The following is a 16,100-nucleotide window of genomic DNA, read 5'->3' on the forward strand; positions in this document are numbered from 1 at the left end:
TTCCCTGTTTTAATGGCTTCATCTACCACTTCTAGACAAATGATTCCCAAATCTGAAGCTTCTCTCATGATGTCTCTCCCAAAGGCCAGTCCTGGACTTCCTACCCACTGTTAGAACTTTGTATCCCTGGACCCCACACTTCTAATGAAAGCCACTCGTTTCCCCAGGCTGGAATGTCCTGCCAAGTCTCACCAGTCCTATTTCTGGCACTCAGCCTCCCTCTGCATTCCCACTCCTTCTGCCCTGATTCTGAGGCATATTACCTCTTGCCTGGACTGTGACCATGGCCTCTTACATGGTCCCCCGGCCTTTCTTCTCTCCCTGGGTAATTCATCCTGCCTGGGCTTGGTGCACGAATCTACTGAGGTCACTGCTCTGACCTGCACTATCTACTGAATAGATTCCAAAACTGTTAGCCTGGCCTTCAAGACTTTGTGTACTTTGACCCTAAACTACCTTCCTAGCCTCATCTAACCTCTTTCTCTCGAATGGACATTGTGTTTCAGTCCAGTTGGGCTCCCTGTTAACACACTTACCTAATAACTGACTTTGAGCCTTGATTGGGCCAGTTCCTGGACCTGAAGTTCCTGTTCCCGTCGGCCTCTTGAGATCTTAAAAAGATGAATGCCACCTCTTCCATGAAGCCTTCCCTGGTTCCTTGAGTCATAGGTGATCCTGTCCTTCTTTGATTGATCACAACGCTTTGTGGGCAATGCTAAGCAGCCACTGTAGCTATGTCCCACTTGGATTTTCAGCTCCTCATGGGGAAGAACACGTGTCTTCCTCTAAACCCTACTTTCTCAAACCCTTTTCCTATAAAATTAGTGTCTCCTTTATAGTAGGTTCTCAGAAAGTATTTGTTGATTAGTTAAAGAGTTTGGGGTTTAAGAAATTTTACATACATTTATCAGAAGTATAGCCACAGTACAAAACAAATTTTAAGGGCTTGCTGTTTTTAAAGCAAAACAAACTATGTGTGTGTGTGTGTGTGTGCGTGCGCTCAGTTGCTCGGTTGTGTTTGACTTTTAGCTGCTACTTATCAAATCTTCTCCTTGTTCAGTGTTCTGGAAATACATATGATTGGGATTCAAAAATAAGTGGTCAGAATGTCAGTAGAGTTGTCTGGATAGATACACTTTTGAAAGTGAGAACCCTTTTCTCTGACCCTAAAATATACTCTGCTCCATTCCTTCTAGCAGAAAGGTCATAGGATTGAAGTCATTACACTTGACTTCTGTTCCTTGTAAACTGTGTGACCCTGAGCAACTTTTCTCACTTGTGACATAGTGATGCCTACTGTATTACTTCAGAGTTACATTTGGCTGTTGGTAACAGACATTTGATACGGTGGCTTGACAAAAGATTTTCATGTTCTATAGCTGTCAATGACCCCAGCTTCTGCTTTCTGTTTTCCCTCTTGGTGTGTGGTGTTAATTTCCAAGGTAGCCTCAGAGACCAAAATCGCTGCTTGAGCTCCAGCTTTCTTATCAACATTCCCAGCAAGGAGGAGGAAGGGACCAAGGCCACCTCTTCCTAGTTGAGTAAGCTCCCTTTAAATAGTTTAAAGGAGTTTTCTAGAAGTTACACTCAACAATGTTGGCTTAGAGCTGATACAGTACTTTTCAGCTGCAGTTACATATTTGAAACACAAGAGGACTTTTTAAAAGTACCTATGCCAGTGCCTCACTGCAAATAAATCAGAAGCTTCATGGTTCGAGTCAGGACTCAATATTTTAAAATAATCTCAGGTGATCCAGTTGCATAACTCAGGTTGAGGATCCCCGAGGTGGGGTGACTATATAATTGATAATCCAAATGGGGACACTTGAGCATAAAAGAGGGACAACTGGCTTAAACTGAGCCTGTCCTGGGCACACCCAGAGGTACAGTGATACATATTATAGTTTATCCTCTACCCTTATCTGCTACATGGCTAGGCATGTATTTTCCTACTGATCTGGAAGGAGAAAATGGAAGCGGAGAAGAGATACTGGTTAAAGGCTCTCAGGGTTCTCTCCAGTTCTTACTCAAGTTTTACGGCAGGGTTAATGAGATGAATGTACATAAAATCACTTGGTAAGGTACAGGGTTTCAGAGATGTGGTTATAAATAAAATGATCATAATTTAGGACGCATAAGTATATTTCATGGCCAGAAGGAACACAGTTTGGATTGACTCAGCATATGTTTAATTTAGAGCCTTAAGACCATTTTCTTAGTTCACTGGGAGTCAGTGCTTCATGGAGGTTTTAATTTTTTATTTTTTGACTGCAGCGTGCAGCATATGGGGTCTTAGTTCACCAACCAGGGATTGAACCCTCAACCCTGCATTGTAAGTGCAGAGTCTTATGAACTGCCAGGAAAGTCCTCACAGAGCTTTTTGAGTGTGGCCTTCGGAGGCTGATAAAACCACTGAGGTTCGAATCCCAGCTTCTTCCCAGCCTTGTCATTTGACGTCTCTAAACCTCTTCAGTCTCCAGAATATTACTTAGCTCAAAGGGTTGTTACAGGGATTAAAGAAGTTAATATGAAGAAAGGATTCAATTTGAGGCCTGGCTTATAGTAAACGTTCAATAATTGGCCATTCTCTATTAGTCAAAAGATTACTTTGGAGGGTGCAAAAAAAAAAAAAAAAAAGCCCATCTTTTCTGCCTTTCAAGAGCCTAAAGTGCTAAAGAATCAGGGGTGTTTTTAGTTGATCACTGTCCCTGAGCCCTTTCTCTCCTCCCCTCTGGCTGGGAGGTGAGCCGCAGAAAGAAGGAATTGCGAATGCAAACTGTCTTTCCTCTCCCCGTGGTCCCCTGTTTTAACTGACCCTCCAGCAAGGGTCTGGATTGAACCACCAGTGGGGCTCCCAGCTGACTAGAGCAGCTAATCGCCAGAATTAAATTCATTATTTCAGCGACTTGATGCATTGGGAGATTTGTGCATTTGAAATAACCTTTGCCTGTGGCGATTTTGTCTCCAGTGATTCTTCCTTCTGGCCACTGTGTTCCAGGTATAATCTCCCTTTGCATCCACTCAGTGCTAACTTGTAAACTTTCTTCCCTGGGGCTCGCTCCTCTAATCTTGCCTTCTCTGTGTTTGGCTGTACCCTTGTTTTCCTTTATTCATTCTGCATTGCTTTTATCTCCTTACCTTTCCTCCTGCTGAGTGTAAACAAACCTTAAGGCAAAAAAAAAAAAAAAAAAATGAAGGCGGGCAGGATGTTGTTCCCTTGAAGGGGAAAAGAGTCTAAATCTCAGAGATGGTGCACCTTACTGTTGGCAGTCAAAATTCAATACTTTCTACTTGTAGCATCACTGCCCAAACAAGGCTAAAATGTCTGGAAGAAGTAGCAAGGGAGTTCTGTGGGGAGGAGAGCTGCATATAGAAACTATTTTTGAATAAATTTTTGAGTTTGTTGATAGAAAACCTTTACAAAGCCTGATTGGCTTTTTTTTTTCCTGTGTCACTGGATATGCTTTAATCACTTGTTTTCCCGACTGCTTTTTTTTTTCCCTGACTGTCTTAAGAGACATGATACTTGTAATTGGGTCTGATTCTTCTGGGCAGAGATTGGCAAATTTTTTTCTGTAAGAGGCCAGCTAGTAAATATTTTAGGCTCTGCAGGCCATTCTCTCTCTGGCAACTACTTGACTCTGCTGGCAAGGTGCAAAAGCAGCCACAGATAGTGGAAAAACAACAGGTGTGACTGTGTATCAATAAAACTTTATTAAATAGACACTGAAATTAGAATTCCGTATAATTTTCACAGATCATGGTATTCTTCTTTTTCTTTTTTCTTTTCCTCTCATTATTTGAAAATGTGAAAATAATTCTTAGCTCACAGGCAGTGGAGTAACAGATGGTGGGTGGGATTTGGCTCTGGGGGTTAGCTTTTAGACTCCTGCTCTAATGAATTAGAAAAAGCACAAGGATTGGACTTGTGCTTGGTTCCAGTCACTTCATTTGGAGTCTAGACTCAGTTTCTTCATTAAAAAAAAATCAGGTTAAATGATACCACCTGCTAGAGAGGATGTGGGCTTCCTGGGTGGCTCAGATGGTAAAGAATCTACCTACCAGTGCAGGAGATGTGGGTTTGATCTCTGGGTTGGAAGATACCCCGGAGAAGGGAATGACTACCCACATCAGTATTCTTGTCTGGAAAATTCCGTGGACAGAGGAGCCTGGTGGGCTACAGTCCATGGAGTCGCAAAGAGTTGGACACGACTGAGCAAGAAAACATGCACTGAGACGATGTGGGGCAACAAGAACTCTCACTCACTACTGGTGAGAATGCAAAATGGTACAGCTATTTAAGAAGACACTTTGGCAGGTTCTTACAAAACATATTCTTGCCATACAATCTAGCAAGTCACGGTTTTTGGTATTTTCTCAAATGATTTGAAAACTTATATCTACACCTACACAACAAAAAACCCTGTATATGATGTTTATAGCAGCTTTATTCATAGTTGCCCAAACTTGGAAGCAACCAAGATGTCCTTCACTTGGTGAATGGATAAATAAACTGTAGTACATCCAGGTAATAGAATATTATTTAGTGCTAAAAAGAGTTGAGCCATCAAGCTATGAAAAGATATGGAGGAACAGTAAGTGACTTTGCTATACGAAAGAAGCCAGTGTGGAAGGTGTACATACTGTGTGATTCCAACTATATGACTTTCTGGAAAAGGCAAAACCATGGAGACGGTGAAAAGACAGGTGGTTGTCAGGGTTAGAGGAGAGCGAGCAGATGACGCACAGAGGGGTTTTAGGCCTGAGAATTATTCTGTATGCTATTACAATGGTAGATACATGCCAGTGTACATTTATCAAGACCCAGAGAATATATAATATTAAGAGTGAACCCTAATGTAAACTATGGACTTTGAGTGGTTATGATGTATCAGTCAGTTCATCTAATGTAATGAAGTTTCCACCCCGTTGATATTGGAATAGGGGGTGTCCTGTGTAAGCCTGTAGAGATAGGGAGTATATAGGATTTCTCTGCTCAATGTTGCTGTGAATCTAAAACAGCTGTGAAAAATAAAGTCTATTAAAAAATAAGGTTAATGATATCTGCTCAATCTAACTCATAGCCCAGTGATCTGTTGAGTTAGTTGTAAAGCACTAAGGAAACAGGAGTTGCTACCACAAAGCTAGTTACTGAATAGAAGTCAGCTCCCTTCTTCCCTTTGAAATGTTCTGAGTAACAGGAGTCTGGAGAGAGGTTTCCAGAATGAAACGTTTCTGGGTACCTCCTGGAAATGCACAGTGGAGGCATTGACTTCTGGGTTCTAGGAACTCAGGTGGGGCTGTTGACTAGTTTCTGCACATGGTCTCTCCATGTGTCTTGGGCCTCTCCTAGCATGGCTTTCTGAGAGTGACTGTCCCAAGGCTTGTCATTAAAAAACTACCACCGTGCTTGCTTCGGCAGCACATATACTAAAGTTGGAATGATACAGAGAAGATTAGCATGGCCCCTGCACGAGGATGACACACAAATTCGTGAAGCGTTCCATATTTTTTACAGGAAGCTTGGGGCTGGTGCACTGGGATGACACAGAGGGATGGTATGGGAAGGGAGGTGGGAGGGGGGGTTCAGGATGGGGAACACGTGTACACCTGTGGTGGATGCATGTTGATGTATGGCAAAACCAATACGATATTGTAAAGTAAAATAATAATAATAATAAAAATAAAAAATAAAATTAAAGGCATCTGAACAACAACCAAAAAAAAAAATAAAAAATAAAAAACTACCACCAAATGCAAAACGTGATTAAGGTTATTCAACTCAGCATTTCCCAGACACATGCATGACTTCAGAGACCATTAACCAATCCAACACCAATAACATTAGGGTCTGTGGGAGTCTACAGATGCTGTTTGGAGGATGCTAGTCTAAGTCATTTCAATTAGTGCCATAGGGAAGCTAAACACATGAGGAATTTACCTTCATGAAGCTTCAAATCTTGCCGAGGAAAAAAGGCAAAGAATTGTCTTCTACTGACATTTGGTCTTATTGCTGTTTGATACTACCTGTCGCACAGAGTCGGACACGACTGAATCGACTTAGCAGCAGCAGCGGCAGCAACAAGTACTGATGCTAAAGCTGAAAGTCCAATACTTTGGCCACCTCATGTGAAGAGCTGACTCATTGGAAAAGACCCTGATGCTGGGAGGGATTGGGGGCAGGAGGAAAAGGGGACGACAGAGGATGAGATGGTTGGATGGCGTCACCGACTCGATGGACGTGAGTCTGAGTGAACTCTGTCAGTGAGGGACAGGGAGGCCTGGCGTGCTGCGATTCATGGGGTTGCAAAGAGTCGGACACGACTGAGCGACTGAACTGAACTGAACTGAACATGTTGTTATATTTTATTAGAAAGTTATGAGCTATTGGCAAATGTGTGGATTTAAGTCACCTTTTTCAGTTAGACTTTGTTAATTTTTCCCACATTTATTTCAATAGTAACAGATTATTGAAATGAAAAGGCAAGTTAATGGAGGAGTCTGCCTCAGTTACAGTTCTGTTTCCTCCATACTCCCTATGTGTGCTTCCCGTGTAGTGTCTCAGTGGTAAAGAATCTGCCTGCCAATGCAGAAGACATGGTTTGACCCCTGGGTCAGAAAGATCCCCTGAAGGAGGAAATGACAACCCACGTCAGTGTTCTTGCCTCAAGAATTCCATGGCAGAGGGGCCTGGCGGGCTACAGTCCATAGGGTCACAAAGAATCGGACACAACTCAGCATGCATGCAAAAAATACTCACTTTGTAAAGAGAGATGTACATAGAATTCTGGTTCTCAAGATAGCAGCATAGATATTTGTGGATTGATGTATTAGGGAAGTTAATGATGCTGAAGCTCAAACTCCAATACTTTGGCCACCTGATGTGAAGAACTGACTCATTGGAAAAGACCCTGATGCTGGGAGAGATTCAAGGCAGGAGGAGAAGGGGATGACAGAGGATGAGATGGTTGGATGACATCACTGGCATGATGGACATGAGTTTGAGTAGGCTCCTGGAGTTGGTGATGGACAGGGAAGCCTGGCGTACTGAAGTCCATGCGGTCGCAGAGTCAGACACGACTGAGTGACTGAACCGAATGACTTGTTAGCCTCTTCGGTGTTGTTTCGGAGAATAATCAAGTATTCTGAAATTGTTTCTGAGCTGCCCACACTGCAGGATGCTCTGTGGAGTTGCCCATAGCAAGAAGCAATTTGGCTGACCTCTTCTTTGCTGTACACCTGATTTTCTGCTCCAAACATAGCACCACATTTCTGATGCCCTGGGCAATGAGTGCATATCTCTTCAAGATGCGCCCCACCACCTAAATGAACCTTACATACCCTGCATGGCTTCTCTTTTAACCAGGCCATTCCGAATGCATTCTCCAGTGTGAAGAAAGGTCTGTCCAGCTCTTGAATGTGATGTAATAAAAGAACAGAAATTTATACTGGTAGGCAGATAATCTGTGCTGCTGCTGCTGCTGCTGCTGCTAAGTCGCTTCAGTCGCGTCCGACTCTGTGCGACCCCATAGACGGTAGCCCACCAGGCTCCCCCGTCCCTGGGATTCTGCAGGCAAGAACACTGGAGTGGGTTGCCATTTCCTTCTCCAGTGCATGAAAGTGAGAAGTGAAAGTGAAGTCGCTCAGTCGTGTCTGACTCTAGCGACCCCATGGACTGCAGCCCACCAGGCTCCTCCATCCACGGGATTTTCCAGGCAAGAGTACTGGAGTGGGGTGCCATTGCCTTCTCCGCAGATAATCTGTACTGATATAATATTCTCAAAGCCTTGAGAATAAATGATTTCTTTTCCATTACAGCTGGCAACAATAATATCTATACTTTTATAGCATTTAATAGGGTACATTGTCCCTTTAACTGTGTTTAAGTGTTTAAGAATGGGGCAACTTGGTCAGGAGAAAAGTGTTTGCAAATAAAGCAGTGAAGCCCAGAGGTTTTGATGAACAGGCCCAAGGACTCCCAGAAGGAGATGGAGCTACGGTTTGCGTTCCACTCTTGACTCCAGGTTCTTTCAACTCTATTTGCTGCCTTCTGAGAGATGGACATCCTGTAGTTGGACAGGTAACAATGAACTTATTAATACTACGCATTTAAATGACATCTGTGATGCCTACTACACAGAATCACCTAATAGCTAATATTCTTTTTCCCAGTAGTCTTGAAACATAGTCTGGATAAATCCAGAGCTCTTAAAAATTTTTTCATTAGAAAACATTTTGAAAACATTCAAGAGCAGAAAGAAGAGTATAATTGCTCCCTATGATCCAAGTTTTCAGTTTTAATAATTAGCAGCACATGGGCGAGCTTGTTTTAGCTCTTTCCCCCACCTCAACTGGATTAAATGAAAAATCCTAAGTATCATATTATTTCTTCTGTAAATACTTAAGGATATGTCTCTAAGAGATAATGTTTTCTGATTTTTTTTTTTTCCGTATAACAAACCTCTTCTAAACTTAATGCTTTAAAACTATAGTTTATTATTCTCTCCACAGTTCTGTGGGTTCACTGGGTTTAGCTGGGCAGGTCTCTAATGCATCTGAAGATACATCTGGGCTGGATTTGCAAGAGGGCTCACTCATAGGACCGTCCGCGGGGAACTCAGGTGGCACTGCTGATTTTAGTTCCTTTTGATGGTCTCTCAATGTGGCTTGGGCTTCTCCTAGTATGGCTGCTGGGTTCCAAGAAGGAATGTCCCAAGAGCAAGAGTTCAAGACATTTGAGTAGAAGCTTTAAGGCTCTTATGACCTAGTCTCAGAGCTTACGGTCATGCTTCCATCACATTCCATTGAAGAAGGGAGTCACTGGGGCTACCCCAGGATTAATGGAAGGGATTTAGACTCTACCTCTCAATGGGAAGAGATGCTAAAAAAATTAAGAATAATTCCTGGATATCACAAATATCCAGTCAGTGTTCAAATGGACCCATTTGAACTACTGGTATTTTACATTTGGTTTGTTCAATGCAAACGAGAATCAAATGAGGATCAAATGAGTTCCACATTTTATGGACTTTTATGTTTCTTTTAATCAAAGATACTCCCTCTCTTTTTACTCTTTGCTTGAAATTTATTTGTTGAAGAGGCAGGTAATTTGTCCTATTAAATTTACTACAGTCTGAATTTTGCTGCTTACAGACCCCGATGTTCCTCTTTCTCTTTTATTTTTCTCTTGGAAACTGTTAGGTACAGAAGCTTGATCAAGTTTAGGTTTAACATTTCCGAGGTGGTGATGTGTACTTGTTGCGTCACACCAGGAGGTGCAAATCAGTTTTATCTCTTTGGCGATGTTGAAATTGACTTGTGGGATCAGGTGTTAAATCCAGAGCACCTTACTCCAATTGTGCCTTTTTAGGAAAAGTTTTTAAGTAGTTGCCTCATGTTTTGCAGTTTCAGGAAATGTAGTGTCTACATTTCTATATCTCTGCATCTACCCTGAGCTAACCATGGTGACTGCAGCCATGAAATTAAAAGACGCTTACTCCTTGGAAGAAAAGTTATGACCAACCTAGATATCTGCATATTGAAAAGCAGAGACATTACTTTGCCAACAAAGTCTGTTTAGTCAAGGCTATGGTTTTTCCAGTGGTCATGTATGGATGTGAGAGTTGGACTGTGAAGAAGGCTGAGCGCCGAAGAATTGATGCTTTTGAACTGTGGTGTTGGAGAAGACTCTTGAGAGTCCCTTGGACTGCAAGGAGATCCAACCAGTCCATTCTGAAGGAGATCAGCCCTGGGATTTCTTTGGAAGGAATGATGCTAAAGCTGAAACTCCAGTACTTTGGCCACCTCATGTGAAGAGTTGACTCACTGGAAAAGACTCTGATGCTGGGAGGGATTTGGGGCAGGAGGAGAAGGGGACGACAGAGGATGAGATGGCTGGATGGCATCACTGACTCGATGGACGTGAGTCTGAGTGAACTCTGGGAGGTGGTAATGGACAGGGAGGCCTGGCGTGCTGCGATTCATGGGGTCGCAAAGAGTCGGACACGACTGAGCGACTGAACTGAACTGAACTGAACCATGAGCTGGACATCATATCAGATTCTTTCTATGAATTAAGTTTTCATAACATTTATTTTTTTTATAGGGCTGATTTATTTTTCATAACAGCCCTATAAAGGAGGTGTTATGAGCATCCCCATTTTCCAGAGAAGGAAACTGAGACACCATACTCCTAGTGCCTGACATCCAGGCAGTGAATGCTTTCTGATTAATTCTCAATCACAAAAGGGATTCATCCTCATTTGCGGGATTTCTGAGAAAGGGAACGAGGTCTTATAGGAGGGCAAAATGAGGAAGTCACACATTCAGTTGCCTCCATTTGACATCCAGAGTCATTGAGTCTTGAGGCTTGTGAGGCAAATTCTGCCCCAGCTTCCTAGTGCAGGAGAATGATTTATTGAACAATAACATTTCCCTCTTTTGCATTATTCATTGTGCAGTAGGGTCAGGAGGGCGTGGCCTGCTACCTCCGCAAAGGATGCCGGGATGTCACCCTGCTTTACATTTGTGTTACTTGCTTTACCCAGACACTGGGTGCCAGCAGGAGGCTCAGAAACGACAATTTTATTTTAAAGAAAATATTTTCAAATGCAATTTGCAGTTTATACATGAAGAGTAATGAGCAAAACAGATGCAGCTGTCTTTTAAATTAACCCTGCCGTGCCACCCAGTTTGCTTTCCTACCGAAGTGATAATGTAGGCAGCTTTGGTGCGGTTTGTCGGGAGTTTGGAAACTTCTGGAGCTTCAGAGGCAGTGGAGTTTGGCTAACAGACAGATGCATGGCCGATATGCTGGGTATCTAGGGCTGCTGTGTTGGGGGGGAAAAAAGCCTCAGAAGAACAGAATTCAAGAAAAACATAGGGAAATGGCTTCTGAGAATGAACTGCAAGGACCGGATGACCGAGCCCTGAACGGCACTGTTGGGTAGCGGGAACGCTTCACTTTCTCCAGGGAACCATTCCTGAAGGACACAGCAGCATTTCCTGCATCTCTGTGGAGCTATTTAGAGCCGTCTTGGTGCGGCTGCCCAGTCTCACGTGGTCTAAAGCAGAGTCCGCGCTCTGTCACCTTGGAGAGGTTGTCCTCCACGCTCTCAGGCAGGCACCCGTGCGCCGTTGGGGGCCAGCTCTGCCCTCCCTGGAGGATTCCCCATCTGGAGACCACACCCCAGTGGTCATAAATGCACCCAAGCTGTGTGGGTCTCTGGGCTCACCAGTCATGCATGTTGATAAAGCCAATTTCTTAACAGTGCCTGAAAGGGAGAGACTAGTTCCAATTTAGAAGATACAATTTCTTTACATTCCTGGGCATGGCTCTTGGTTATTTTGAAGGGCACGAAATGACTTAAATCAAGGTGAGTTCACACCTGATTATAAAGAGAGACACAAGCACACATGCAGACACACCCACAATTTAATGTTTTGATATACTGACATCACTCCCAAGCAGACACAATGAGGGTGCTGTTTGACTCAGGGAAAGAAGGAGGCGGCCTCAGGTGTAAGACTGAGGCACAGACTACCAGGAAGTTTCCATGGTCTGATGAAGGAGATAGGCTTCACTCTGAGGCATATAATGGCTTTAATCCATCTGCTGCCTAATTTCTTTTCTTGGGGTTAAGGGCTGAACCTGGCCTGTAGAGACTCCGAGTTAAATTAGCCACTCAGGGATACAGCGTTTTTAATGACCAAGCAGTTATCTCATTAACAGCACGAGGACGTTTTATGTAGAGCACTGTGGTGGTTGCTTATTTTTAAAATACTTTTTGTCCATGTGCCTTTCCCATGGACAGAGTCCTTAGTAGTATTTCCTGGGTTGGTGTCTTATGACTCAGGAATAGAGGCTTATATGAGATCTGCAGGAAGGAAGAGGAAGAAAGAGAGGAAGGAAGGAGAAAGGAAAAAGGGAAGGAGGAAGGAAGGAAGGAGGGAAGAAAAGAGGCAGAAACAATGACCCTCAGACTGGCCAGTTCGCTGGAGTTGAGTTGAATATATCACTGTTGAAAGATTTGTCTTTTCGCTTCATGTTTTTTACCTAAATTAAGGTGATTGGCTACACTGACTGGTTGGAAGCCACCATTAGGTCCCACTCCATCTATCTTTAGAGTGGTGGTGCAAAGTCTCCGGTGGGGCAGCATCCTCAGCCATGATGTAATGAGAGTTTCTACCTCATGCTTGTATGTCATTCACACGAGTGGAGCATCTTGGGAGCTGGAATAGATTGATGTCCCCTCCAAGAATAGCACTGATTATAGAACAGATTTTCCCATATACAGAGCCATTTTTAATTCACTGCCTACCACAGCTGCCAGCCTGCAGAGATAATTCCTTCTAGCAGAATAGCTCTAGATTATTATAGGGAAATCAAATTTGCATAAAAGCTCCCTCCCTTTCTCTCTCTCTTTCTCTTTAAGTTACTAAACAGATATTGTCAATTGCTTTTGTTGGGAGAGCTTTGCGGGGGGCGGGGTAAGGGGAAAATACATTAATTTAGGGGGAAATGACACAGAAACTTTCTATACAGTTTTAAATATTTTGACGACGTATTTAGTGTGACATGACACTTGATGGATGCTTCACTGTTTTCAATATGCTTTTTAGTTCAACAAACTTTTAATATATTTTAAAATTTTATTTTGAATGAACATAGGCCCTGGGGACATAAACATGAATGGCCTTTACTTTTGAAAAGCTTATTTTATTTGATTCATGGGGAAAATTATGTGAAATAAATAAGGTATTAGGTCCATTAGGTCCATTTTGCATATGAGGAAACTGAGGCTCAGAGAAGTTTTTGAAAGTGTGCTCAGCTGAAGAAGGAAAGATTGAGAACAGGTCTTCAGAGTCTCGTTTGGGCTTGTTTGGGGTACCATGATGTCACTCAGGAGGGGAAAGGTTGCTGTTGCAAATTGGCAGCTTAGAGGTGTTGGCCAAACCTTTTAATTTGTCTTTGAAAAATCAGAAAGTTTTACCCCTGCATCTTCCACCCCTCAAAAGAAAGGACTTCTGGCTTCTTTTTAAAACATATCTTAACATCTGACAACACAAGCCTGTATTCCATCAAGGTAAGTCTGCTTCATCAGACTGGGTATGGCCCACATCCTTATGCCCAAGTTGCTCACTTAAGTTACCAGCTTTGGGCAAAGAAAGCTTTGAGTTGTTCCCTCTGCTGAATCTGGCAGAGACCAGGGATGTGGGTACATTGCCCTGGGAGTATCATTCTTGCACTTGTTTTTAAAATAATCTTTTCATTTTTCCCTTGCCTCAATTTTTCAGCTTTAAAAGAAAGTTGGTAATTTTTCAGCTTTTTCAAAAAAGATTATCTCCTGTAGGCCCCCAATCCTGATGATTTAGGATTTGGAGACTCACGAGAGATTTTTACTCTGTTAGCCACTGTAGGCTGATATTCTGCTTGTATTCTTTAAAAGGCTTTTGTAGATATTATTTTATTCAGTTGTGTTCTGTTTTCTGATCTGTTTTAAGCTATCTTTTGGGGGATAAAGAGTGTGAATGTAGAAGTCTATCTAGCCTTCACTTTGGCACGTGGGCTTCAATTTTCTGATTTTGTTGAGCAAATTTCTATGCTGAATATCCAGTTCTTTGCGACCCTATGGACTGTAGCCTGCCAGGCTGCTCTGTCCATGGAATTCTCCAGGCAAGAACACCAGAGTGGAGTAGCCATTCCCTTCTCCAGGGCATCTTCCCGACCCAGGGATCAGACCCAGGGATCAAAGCCAGGTCTCCTGCATTGCAGGTGGATTCTTTACTGCCTGAGCCACCAGGGAAGCCCTCATGCTGAATATAGGTTCTTCTTCTTAAGAAAATGAGGATAAGGCTACTGTAAGAAATAAATTGAGAGATAATCATGGTGTTGAACACTTAGATATAAGGTGTTGCTAAATTCTACTTTACTGCAGAAGTGTAATTAAATCACTTGATTTAACCATGGAAGCTATAGGTTAGACAGATCATCCAGGAATCTAAAAACAGCTCTGGCGCAGGAGACCTTCCGGGAAAGGATTGTATGCAGCAGGCTGAGTATATAAAGTGGGCTCTGGGCCCCGCCCCCAGTATACCTCTTCCTGGTGTGATGCCGTCACCTACTTGTTCCATCACAATTGAGGTGACAATCTGTTGAGGGTCCCACATTGGGTGGAAGGTTGTTTGGGTGCCCTTTGCATAACTTTGCAACTCTACAATTCCAAATCTGGGTTTCTGCCCATCGCCCACCTCCTGAGAAGATGGAGATACGCCTGCAGTATGGGTTGACTTCCAAGCTAGTGACAGTTCACTTGTCCCTCAAATATAACTCCTTTCTTCTCACTGCTTAAAATTCATTTAAGTTGTGCTGTTTTGGCTTTAGGCTTTTGATTTTATGTTAAAAATTAGTTATCAACCTTTTCAAGTGCAGAGTTGGCAAAACATATTCCTACACTTTATCCATGTGACCTTCGTAAAAGCCCTGTGAGGTAGGAGAGTAGCATTGTCTCCTTTGGGGAAAAAAGAAATAACAGAGGAAAGACTATGATTTGGGAGCTAGAGATGCTGGTTTTGAGCCTTAGTTATAACTCAGAAACTGTGTGGTCTTGAACAGGAATACAGTATCTCTGAAACTGATTTCTCTCCCTACATACAGAAAATTAAAATATACTTTACAGAATGATTATAAGGATTAGAGATAATATTTTCATCCATCCACCCATCCATCGTTTATTTATTTATTTATTCTACAAATATTTTGTCAGCTCCCACTGAGAGCCAGGCTCTGTACTGGTTCTGGGAATACATTGGTGAATATGACAGACCCTGTTCCTGCCCTTACTGGGCTTATGGTCTAACACCAAGTACAACATGGAGCACACAGTAATTTTTCAGTAAACGGTAGTTGTTTCGAAACAACCAGCCTAGTGGTTCCTTAGTGAGTGCAGAGCAGAGGGGGAGCTGAGCTCAGATTTTGGAGTCTTTGGCTCTGTCCAGTCCTTGGGGAAAGGAAGCTCACTGTGGCTGTGACCTGAGCCGCTTTATTCTGGTCATCATCCCTGGTGTGCCCTGTCAGAGAGGAGAGTCAGCAACAGACGTTTGTTTCTTCCAGTTCTGGAGGCTGGGAAATTTAAGATCAAGGCACTGTCAGGTGGGATGTTTGCTAAGAGCCCACTTCCGAGTTCATGGACAGCCTTTCCAAGTGAGTCCTCACTTGGCAGGAGGGATGAGGGAGCTCTCTTACAACCTCACTCTTGAGGACTCCATCCTTACAACCTCCCAAAGGCCCAAATGCCATCAGGTTTCAGCATATGAATCTTGGGGGCGGGGTCACAAACATTCGGTCTACATCAGAGTGTAGTGAGGTGGATTATGACCCACTGACTATGGGCAATTTACTTCATTTCACGAATCCTCAAGTTCCTAATTTGCAGAGCGGGCACCATGACAGCACCTGCCTCAGCAGGTTGTCATGGAGATCAGATGAAGTTTCTGGTAAGTAGCAAGCTCAGTACCTGCCACATCGGGAAGTGTTTATAACACAGTGGATGTTATTGTTGGTTGGGCTCTCAAATGGCATATGCATGGATGGGGAGGACATATTTGCTCCTGCTTCTCATTCTTGGCTGTCCTTTCTGTGGCCAGGGGATCAGAACACAGCCGCAGATGTTGAGTCCAAGAGGCTTGTGTCCTCTTTCCACCTGTCTGCTATTTGTCTATATCGTCTGTTGAAAAACTGTGCTGGGCTGAGGCTGGTCATGAGGCGGGCAGGCCATTAGGACAGGTCTTCTTTTGGTCTATTCTGTCCCCTCTCAACCAAACAGTTCTGTTTAACAGTCCTGCCCTTGGCTGGCGGGGTGAGACCACTTATATTTAAGGAAGAGGCTTCAGAGATGCTATGGAGAGAGGGTGCTGTATGTCAAGTTTCTGCCTTATGTCAAGTGTCTGAAGTCAGGCTGCCTGAGTTCAAGTCCCAGCTCTATTTCTTATGAGCTAAGTAATTTGACTGCTGTCAACCCCAGTTTCTTCATCTGAAAAGTAGGGGTAATAATAGCTAAGACTTAAAGAACGTTTACTGTGTTCAAGGCACCTCCCATATA

The 16,100-nt window shown here is 43.2% G+C and overlaps 1 protein-coding gene and 1 non-coding gene across 5 annotated transcripts in view; both read left to right on the plus strand.

Moving 5' to 3' along the window:
* Positions 1–16,100, plus strand: part of PPARGC1A (PPARG coactivator 1 alpha) — a 716,069-nt gene that overhangs the window by 57,827 nt on the left and 642,142 nt on the right. The gene's annotated exons all lie outside the window — the stretch shown is intronic.
* On the plus strand, positions 5,407–5,513 carry LOC147370890 (U6 spliceosomal RNA). The gene has a single exon (XR_015166313.1). It is a non-coding gene; the product is annotated as a U6 spliceosomal RNA (small nuclear RNA).

Source organism: Bos grunniens, chromosome 6, assembly GCF_055505025.1.
Source record: "Bos grunniens cultivar Pamir isolate PY7600 chromosome 6, Bosgru_T2T1.0, whole genome shotgun sequence".
NCBI classification, from domain to species: domain Eukaryota; kingdom Metazoa; phylum Chordata; class Mammalia; order Artiodactyla; family Bovidae; genus Bos; species Bos grunniens.